Raw genomic sequence first — 11037 nt, 5'->3', positions numbered from 1 at the left:
CCAAAGAAGAATGATAGCCACATTAAGAAAGCTCCTGAACTCATTATGATGATTATTCTAAATATGCAAGAAAATTCTCAAAGCACACTTCACTGAGTACCCAAGTTTAGACACAAAATGAAGAATTTCAGAAGCCAGATGCAGAAACAGTGCCACTTTGCAGAGTTTTTCTGTATATTGGATACAGAAGTGACTTGTGCATTCAAGCAGACAGTAAGAGACACCTAGTCTCATTTCTCCTTCAAAATAAAGCTTTACAGACTTTTTCTACTTTTAAGTTCCTCATGTTACATTCTCTCCTTACCTTATATACCTGAACATGTCACCTTCTTCAGTGCTATTTGATCCATTTAGGGTGTTTAATTGCCTTTGCAATTTTCTAGATCTATTCTTGTTTAAGCAGCATGTGAGTCATATTAAGTGGAAAGTCCTAGATGCAATCCCTCAGGAGCTTATCTCAGTCCTTTCCTACCATGCAAAACTCAGACATTGATTTTGCAGCTTAAAAAGGGACATTATTTGCCCTCTCTGGAAAATGTATGACATTTCAAACACCTGACCAACTTTTATTGAGACCAATTCCTACTGAAGAAGCTTTTCACAAGTTCAATCAATATTCATCCTATGGCTTCGTAAACTTCTCTTACCAGTAACAGGTTGACTGGAAGAGCTTCAGCAAATTGCCAGCTTCCACTCATTGCCTAGGATACATGAAAAGGCTCGATTTGGCAGTACCAAGGGTTTGAGGAGAATGCCAGATGCCACATCTAACACGAGACCCAGAGCTGTTGCGCTCTACAGACCTAAGGAGATGTGTGATGCCTGTCTTCTTAGCCCTTCAAACCATGTCCATATCCCCCAAACCTGAAACGATGCAGGGGAAGAGTTCAGGCCCTCTTGCTGACACCAGTGCTATATTAATCCCACATAGCTTCTGCTTGAGCAGCACATAGGGGAAAGACGCAAGTTTCAGTTTGCCCAGTATGCCTGTCCGAGCCATGAGCAGCCAGTTTCTCCAGGAGAGAAATGGTGTCAAAGGCTTTTGTAAAGTCTAGGTAAACAACATCCACAGCCTTTCCCTCATCCACTAAGGTGGTCACCTTATTGTAGAAGGAGATCAGGTTAGTTAAGCAGGATCTGCCTTTTGTAAACCCATGCTGACGGGGCCTGATTGCCTGGTTGTCCTGTATGTGTCGTGTGATGGCACTCAGGATGATCTGCTCCATAACCTTCCCTGGCACGGTAGTCAGACTGACAGGCCTGTAGTTCCCTGGATCCTTCTTCCAACGCTTCTTGCCTCCTTCCAGCCTTTCTTACCATCAAACGGGTGTCACATTTGCTAACCTCCAGTCAACTGGGACCTCCCCAGTTAGCCAGGACTGCTGATAAATGATTGAAACTTGTTTGACGGGTAAAGCTTGATGCCACTGCAAGTTTCAAAGTCCAGAGGGAGATGGGTATGCTGCAAACTGGTGTAGTTCTTGAAAAGTTAAACTCACTAAAAAGACACTGTGGAGAGGTAAGAGCAAAGAGAGATTTTTTGAGATAAAGACCATAGCTGAACTCAATCAAAAACATCCTTCTCTCATTCTGTGCCAGAAGCAAGACCACAAAAGCAATGCCTTTCATCAAAATTTCTTAACTCATTATTATTCTGCTCACATAGTTATAAGTAAATAGCCACACTTGTTCAAAAAGTATGACTGCTTATCCACTCTGTTAAGCAGAGCATCTTAATGAGCAGCTAGCAGGCTGCCTTTTTTAATAAAATGTGAACCAGGAGACTGGGAGGCATTTTTGAACAAAATTCATGTGATTAACATGCAAAATCCTCTATGAGCTCAGAGAAGTCAATGGATTCAAACTAGATCTGGATTTGTCCCAGTGCTCTCTATCATTTGCAGTGATAATTAACATATTTGCAAGGCTGGCTCCAATTCTCCAGCTGACATCAATTATGTCAATAGATTCCCAAGGATTTATTCTCTACAACAAACGGAAAAATGAAAATATAGTTGCCAATATACAAAGGTGCTCACTGTATGGTTTCCAGCATATATCGTTCTTCAATGTTGTATAACCAGCCTACTTCGTTAATCTATGTCACCAGAGTTAGCTTGCTGCTCAACTAATACAGAGGTAAAAGAACTAAATCTCTATAAATACAGGAGATGCTACATTTCAGCAAAGAAAACTGATCTATTAAGAAGGCTTTTTTCAGATGACTTTCAACAGGCCTTGGGGGCTGCTAAGTCTGGCAAAAATGAACATGTCAGGTTTCATTGAAAATCACTGCCTGGCTAAAATGGGACTTTGAAAGATGAGCCACCTGCTTTATTAATAACAACATCACAAGATTTTTTTGGTTTGTTTTATAGATGCAAAACTGTGTTCCACAGATCATTTTAAAATGTGAACAAAGGTTTAAAAACAACTGATGTTATTTTTTAAGGCTCTTCCCCCTCCCTGACATCATAAGCCTCATAAATATAAGACTTTTACGGCAAAGATTTCCCCTTCCTTCTGTTTTGGCTCCAGGGAACATCTACAGCAAAATAAAACTAAATCTACAAAATGAGGGAATCAAAACTGTAAAATGTGAGCAGCATTACTGGAGAGACCGCTGAAAGACTAGGCACAAATCTCGCTGGGGGCAAGACGACAGGTACATTAACTTATCTGCCAACCATTTTAAAACTCAGAAAAAGCACAGCACAGTGTAGAGGCAGGTGGCAGAAGTCCATAGGCTAAAAGGTCACCATTTTAACGTCCGTGACACCTGGTAACCTGCACTCTAGTCCTACAGTCCCTCAGATCCCACTGGGTCAGTGGCAGGGTACAGTTAATCACAGGGAGGTCTGCACTATTTCAATACAGCACATCACGTTTCTTGTCGTTTTTGAGGCTTCTGTCCTGAACCCACTAGACACTGAGCAACCAAACTTGGTACAGCAAACCCTTTACCCGCCATTCAAAGCAGCTGCTTCTCAGCTAGACCAAAACAGTTGTTTATGACTGTGCAGCGACAGTGATAGCTTCAGACCAGGAGAGGGAATAGCGCATCTTGCATTCAGTTGAGATGCAGTGGGGCAATTCACAGGCAGGTGTCCCAGAGGTAATGCTGAATGGATGGGGATTCAGGAAACTCAAAATGAATGTTCCCATGCCTACATTTTGCTTTCTAAAAACTGTTGAAAACATATTTGAAATCTGTGTTAATGTAACTATTAGCAGCGTCACAACTCATAGGATGGAGCAGAACAGTTCTGAGAAAAAATGCGATGGCTAACCTTGCTTCCCCTGTCGCCATTTGGATCAATTAGTTCTTGTGATTGGCTACTACTCACACTGCCCATTCATGAAATTAAAAAATAAAATAAATTTCTTTTACCTCTGTTTAAAATGTGTAAAACACAGCAAAATATTATTTCTAGCTACTGGTTTCTTAGAAGAATAATATACTAAGAACTATGTTCTGTCTACTTTTCCCAATTACTTCTTATTTTTCAATTTCTAAACCATCAAAAATACTAATTACTTATAAAAACATTTCTTTGCAATTCACATTTATGTACATATATATATATAAGCACTGAACTGAAGTCAGTATTGAAGAAAATAATCTGAGAGTAAAAGGCTACAACTCAAGAAAGAAATAAGGGGAAAAGCAATGCAATACAAGACTTTCCATATTAGTGCTCCCAGAGCAACATTCATTCATCTGTCTGCCCTTCAGAATACAAATATTAGATAACAGCATCTTTATTCTGTTTGTCCAAACCAGTCATCTCAGCCTCTGGAGTACATACAGTATTGTGAATAAGACACAGGGCAGTCAACACCCACAACACTGTGTTTTATAAAAATCATTGGGCTTTGGCCGTGAGGGAGGTAGCATCCAAATTGATCAAACTGCACTCAGCTAAATTGTTAGAGTTTAGCAGAAGACAAATAATCTCATCATCTTTAGAACACACTCCAGCAATGCATTACAGTAGTTTGGGTTTTCACTTCAGTCAGTACTGACTGCCAGCACTGGCACTAATGAATTGAAGTCCAGCAACATTTTGACCGATACCAACTTCAGCTTAGTAGAAGCTGCATGGATGTAGAATTACTTTTAAATTTGATGTGTGGTTTGAGGGGGTAGGGGGCTGTTTATTCATGTTTGGAGATTGCTAATTTTTCAAAATTGCTTTACAAAGGCTGAAAGATTCCTGTGAAGCTTTTTTAGAGCTGAGGTAGATTTCAAGCACTTCCTGTGTGCCTCTCATTGTCCCTGCTCAGCTCCTTTGCAGCAGGTCAGAGTGCCTTGGATTTGGCAGAACTCAGGGTATCCAGCTGGCTGCTTTCCAGATGGCATAGCCTGCAGCTAAAGCTCCTACCTCTTTCATGAAAAAAATACAAATTTTAATGAAACTGAACCTCATAAAAATGCTCTGTGGGGAGAGTTGTGTTTCTGCTTCTTGATATCACAAGGTATTTTAAAATTAAAGCCATCCAGCCTTTCAATTACTGTTAAGCCTGTGTTAGTTCAGGAGGTAAAACAAGCTAGGTGATGACTCAGCATGAGTAAGCAACAGATGAGACTGAAGCTGGGATGAAGGTCTTTTTCTCTGTAATTCACAATTTGTACAACAGGACTGAGACCTCAAAACAAGCATCTTGGCAACACAGCCCACTCAAACTCTTTACAGTCTTTGCCTCCATCTCCTTTCATCATTCCTATCTTAACTGGATTTCTTCCTTTGCCTGAAAAACCTGCACCTGTCCTGGACTTGTTTCCCATGTCCCCTATCTTGACCCCTAGTTTCTTGGTCCTCTCTCACACTTCCCTGTTGATTCTTAGGTTCCAGCTGCTTCCTCAGGCTGCTCTGTCCTTGACTATGATTTCCTACTGTATGGTTGCCCTGCCCCACTTCTTTTCCCTGTACACAACAATAAGAAGGTTGTTTTGTCCACTGTCAGCAATTAATGTATCTCAAACCTCACACTACAATCTTATCTAACTTAACAACTGACATCCTAAGCATTGTGTGGTCTAGTGGTTTAATTCAAAGACCACTAACATGGTCTGGCACCCATAGTTTGAGAACCCTTGGCGTTGACACTTAATCAAGTTCATCAGCAATCACAAAAAAAAGGGAAACCTTCCTTTAACTGTCTTTAGTTGACTGATCCCCAAGGTGGAGACTGCTTTTGGAACTGCATGCTTTCCCACAACTCATCATTCCATTAATAGTGCCAGTACGTCGTAGGGACTGGCGTTACTCATCAAAAAGAGAGGTCTGTCCATAAAGGGACAATATATGGGGGGAACAAATACGGTTTTAGCTTCTTCATTTCTAAGGTTCCTGAAATACAGAAAAACAACCAACCAAATACACAAAACAAGCTACAGGGTCTCTCTTTTCTTTGGTTGTCACATACCTAGTCTTGTTAATAACTCTTGAACTTCTAAGGGCTCCCAAGACTGGTTCCACTTTCTAATCAATTTTTTTTTCTTTATTTCCTGTGTGGCATTAATGTTACACTGTTTCCTGATTTCAGACAGAAGGGTGTAAAACAAGATTTTCTATTGGAAATACCCATTTTATTGTGTTCCCCCGACACTAATAGACATTTCACAAAGACTTCAAAGGTCACTGATATTGCTATTCTTATTTATTAGTGGCCCACCACGACTAGTAAAAGTGCAGGAAAAAAAACCCCCAACAAACAAACAAGATATACTTTGCAGACGTAATAGTTTTATATCACTTCATAATTTCAGTCACAGTTGTGTAACACATAACATACTGAGCTGAAAGGACAGAAGATTATGACATTCATCATCATGTAATTGTAAAGAACTCACATCGTTATAGGAAAAAATATTTTGAATAGTCATAGACTAGACAAGGAAAAAAGGTGTAAGTAAATGTCATGAATTAAACACTGCATTTACATGAAGCAAGACTGCAATCTTATTTTTGAATTTGATGCAAGTACCATCCTCAAATCAAGCACTTTCATTGTGCATGTGTCTGGCATTTTAACTGATGACACATTCCATTGCATTCTCTCCTCCTTATCTTTCTTTAATACCTCTCATGAAAAAATCTGTCTTAGCTGTTTGGAACATGCTATAGCCAAGAGTGATGATTAAAACATGACACAACGTGCTTGGATCTCAGAAAGCCTCTGATGAAAGTCTGATATAGCAAGTCCCTCTCATCCAAAAGGTGCTGCGTTGCACTATAGCGGACATGGTGTACAGGACCAATTAAAATACAGTCAAGCTGACACTGTTCATAAGTGAATCTGCCTGTGAAAAAATGACCAAATCTAGGAGGAGACCCAGTTGAATTAACTGATTCCTTATAAATGTCTTCATGTTTTGACGCCTTGACCCTCCTTCCTTTTGCTTCTGTGTACAGAACCTTTTAAACCAGATGTCAGAGAGCGCTTATTGCCTCTTGTCACCTAAAAAGTAATTAACAATGAGCTATCTTTTTTCTTAATAGCAACCCAGTTTGTTCAGCTTCTTGGGAAAAATCAGAAGAAATGAGGCACTGGTAACAATCTAATCAAAGTAGACAGTGGTGTAGAAAACAAGGACCAATAAATACAGGTTTCACTAGGAATGTAATTATTGAAGATCTCGATCTATTTTGCAGCAAGCCAACACAGGGTACAAGTACGTACATGATAAAAATTAAACAAAAGGAATATAATTAAAGGAAGGAGAATTTAAAATAAAGAACAGTAGCACTAAAAAGGAAAGGAATTAAGTATTCTATCATGAATTATTTGAATTAGGTTTGTTTTGTTTTTACCTTCAGGATAGATTTTACTTCCTATTGCATTGAAAGACTCTCATCTTTTACTGTTTAAATGAACTTTATGCTGTTAATTAAAGTAATGGGGGGTACTATCTGACAACCTACAGGCAAAAAAAACTGTATACACAGTAATTACAGCATCTGGTTACTTCAAAAAATATCAAGACAATGCAAGCAATCTGTTCCCAAGATGTTAATTAGTTTCCACATAAGAAAAATGACTCATGATAGATTTAAAGACATGCGATGTGGCAGAGAGGGGAATGGATAGACACATCATCTAGCTGTGGAAAATATCAAACTAACTCAGACACTCTGCATCCTCCTTTGAAGAAGACCAGTGCAGTAAGCTGTGTCATGTGCTTATGAGCCTAAAATAGATAGTAACAATGGTATTTTTTTTTTTTTAATTACATTGAGGGAAAAAACCCAAAAAAACCAACAGCTGTATCACATGCTCAAACGAAGAAAGACCTCAGCTCCTGTGCCAAAACACCCCACTGTATTAGTGGAGAAAAGTTGCAGTTGTAGCACATCGGCTGCTCATCTAATTCAGACATCATGGTAAAGCTAAGGCTGATGTAGTATCAAAGATCTGCATGGAACAATCGAGGCCATTTTGTGGGAGCACAGGAACTACAGCAATCACTGACAAGTATCTCAGTTAGTCTGAAAATGATAATGAAGGCTGATGCGATGGGATTGCCTCATACAAGTGTATTGTTTTGTGCAAGTCCCATCCCCTGAATAAACATGTTCAAGGAGACCTACAAATTGAGAATTTCAATCAACTAGCGTTGCAGCAACAAAGACATTGTAAAAACCACACACTTGGAGAATACAAGGATAAATGAAGGAAGACACCAGGGAGATTCTTTTTATCAGGAAAAAAAAAAGAGAAGCTTATCTGAATTATCATATTCTTCATACTCCTTCTTGTCATAAAAATCTTTAAGACATTTGAGCATTTCTTGTGCAACAATCGTTTTGCTTTTCTGCTTATACATATCCTGAATGCTTTACTTAGTCTGGCATGCATCTTGTTACTGCTTTGACTGCCTCCTCATGAACTTTGGAATTAGTATCGGGAAGGTTTGATTATTCATTCAAACTTACCCACTTGCATTAACGCTACTGCTGATGACAAACTATATGAGGGATTCTTCAGCAATACTTAAAGGATGTAAGAGGTGTGCAATGGGCTTGATTCTTAACTGCTATGTATTAGTACAGCTGCATCAAATTCCGTGATGTTGCATAAAACTATGATTGAAAATCCTAACATTATGAATACCGATGCAATGAGGATGAAGCTTAATAACTGCACCCTGCAGTAGTATGCACCCTTGGTGGGAGAAAAACCTATGCTATCTCTGAGGTTGCTCCTAGGGCTCTGTAGCCTCAAGAAAATGTAAAAAGTCTTAAGAATCTAAATCTTCTAAGGAGAAAAGCTTTCCAAATAATAGACTATATTTTGGCAAAGCTGATGGGAGAAAAATATTTTGCTTCAGCATGATTTATGAAAGATTTTTTGACAAAAATCAATTTTTTGTTTTAAACTTCTGCTCAGAACTGCCTCTGTTTGGCAGTTGCTAGCCTTGGCATTTCTCCAGCTGTCAAATATCACTAAAGCTGAAACCTTTGGCTTCATTTTTGCTCCTTATATTTAATAAATGGCTTAAGAAGTAATCAAACTTGCACTGAACCTGGAAGAAGGCATTAGTTGCAAGTAAAAAAAACATTAAAAGCCATTTTTTTATTACATTTTTAGCCTACTACAGAAGAAGTAGAGTTAGATTAACCAATAAAAGCTCCGGAAGGGTTATGCCCCAGGGCACAACTGCCTAGCATGGACGAGGAGTACCCATGGGACATCATCCTTTGGACTAGCACAGTCCAAGGATATTACCTTCTACCATGGCCCTTTATTTGACCCCTTCTGTACAATCATTTCACATATTGCATGACTTAGTCCTCAGGGACACCTGAGACATAATCAAAAGACAAGGCATAAGTAATTTAAACTGCTCTAGCACTCATTGACTTTCCCAAGGGCTCATCAACCCCTCTCCCTGCAGCACGTCCAGACTTCTATGTAATAACAGCTGCAGAAATCTGGGCATCCCCAACATGTGATAAGTGCTCATCCACTCACATAACTAAAAGAGTACGTACATTGAAACAGAATATGGAGGCTGTATGCCAGTCATGGGATAGCGGGTGGCTGAAGCTCCATGATGGGCACTCTTTTTGTCATCTGGAAGAGGAAGGCTGAAGATGTATGTCTCTTATGTACCTCCTTATGAGACCTGACATCCACCTGTTTGAAAGGTCAGATGCTCCTGCAGTGCAGGATTCAAGCAGAAATTTGCAGATGGAATGAAAGAAGGTAAGCATTTCCTTCCACTTTCTTATTTTTTGCCAGCTAAATCCTGCTCTTTGGTGTTAGGACTTTGGAGGAACTAGTATCTCATCTGCACTAGATGCATGCTCAATAATAACAACACAGTTTAATCTAAGTTAAACCACTGAAATCAATGGAGTTAGGGTGGATTTATACCCCTCAGTTTGCATACAGAATTTAGTCCATATGTTGCTTACTATACTATTTTTACAGTGACCTATTTTAGCAGTTATCTTTGGAGAGGAAGTTTTAAGTAAAGATCACGGTAAAAAAAATGCATCTCAGAGTCATAGAATCATTTAGATTGGAAAAGACCTTTAAGATTATCAAGTCCAACTGTTAAAGAGCAGTCTCATTTACATACTTTACGCACTATTACATTAATTAAAGTAATATATATAAATACGTATGTCTAATTGAATAAGCATCGTGAAAATGAATAGAAAAAATGTCTAAAAATACTTCAAGTTTAACAAAAAGTTTGTTATACCTGAAGCTTTCAGAATGGGTTTGGAGATTTTCTGTTGTATTCAGATTCGAGCTTGCTTTATCTACATGACTACCCTCTCACTTAATCCCTTCTTTCTATTCATTTGTAAGGCAGGAGGCTTCAGGTAACCTAGAATACGTATATTGATACAAGACATTACAAGGAATTGTTCACACGTATGTCAAAATGTGTTGAATAAGCTATTTCAAAAAATAAAAAAATGAATCCATATAAAAAGGAGTACCTGCAGAAAGATCTAGTTCTTTATATATGCAAGTAAACCAAAAGCATTAAAAAAAATTGGAAAGAAACTGCAATTATACTGTTATAAATATTTCTAAACAAAAACCCTGTTTACTTAACCACTGTGAACAAAGTGAAATAACATTAAATGCAAAACCACTTCAATATTCAACATCATCTGCATAACCGAGAGGGAAATCAAGTAGGATTTTGGTGTGGTTGCTCTGAAAATACAGAATGCCTTCACGCTTTGTGATATGTTACAGAAAAGAAAAAATAGCGTGCGCATTTCAATCCTATTTTAAACAGGATCTATGAATAATCTCTGGATTCATTCATCCATGTCAGACCTATATCTTGCGACTTTTTCCAAAATAGCCCAGGCCACATCAGTGAGGTCTCCAGGCCTTTATTTCACATATCTGCTTCAGTCCAGCCCCAATTCTCCCTGCTCAAGTCCTTCCACAGGCCTGTTAAGAGCACTGCCTCTCAGCACCTAGTTCTGATCAAGCTACCTTTTCCAAAAGCAAATACAGATAAAGATCTTTTGGGGTTTTATGACAATGTTTATCCCATCTTATTCCTCCCCACAATCTACGCTAGTATCTGACTTTGTCGCCAGCCTTTTTGTGCCTCACGTGCAGACACCTCTGGCAGGGTCTTCCCTGTTGTGTCTGCCATACCCTTCTCCAGAAAAAAAAACCATAAATGCATAAAAATCTTATTGATACTCATATGCTCATTTTGCACATAATTGCATTCATCTTCTTACTGAGATTAAATCTCATTTTCATGAGTTCCAAGGAGAGCTCTTTTTAAATCTTTTCAACAAAAATGCTAAAATATCTTTTTAATCTGCCTTCTTTCCTTCTCATACTAAACTCATACTAAAAATTCTCTTTGTTCTTTGCTAAGTGGTTTCTGAATACAACAAGGTAAGTGCAGCCAGAGTTTCTATATTATTGGAAAACAATAGAATTAAAGTTTAGAAAATATTGCTCAGGTTTCAGGATTTGATTGTTTTAAAAAAGATGGAAAATAAGGATGGCCTGAAAAATATTATTTCAGTGTAGGGA

Source organism: Egretta garzetta, unplaced genomic scaffold (assembly GCF_000687185.1).
Source record: "Egretta garzetta isolate BGI_Z169 unplaced genomic scaffold, ASM68718v1 scaffold94, whole genome shotgun sequence".
Lineage (NCBI taxonomy): Eukaryota > Metazoa > Chordata > Aves > Pelecaniformes > Ardeidae > Egretta > Egretta garzetta.
The sequence above is the reverse complement of the archived record's forward strand: the minus strand, read 5'-3'. Positions refer to the sequence as shown.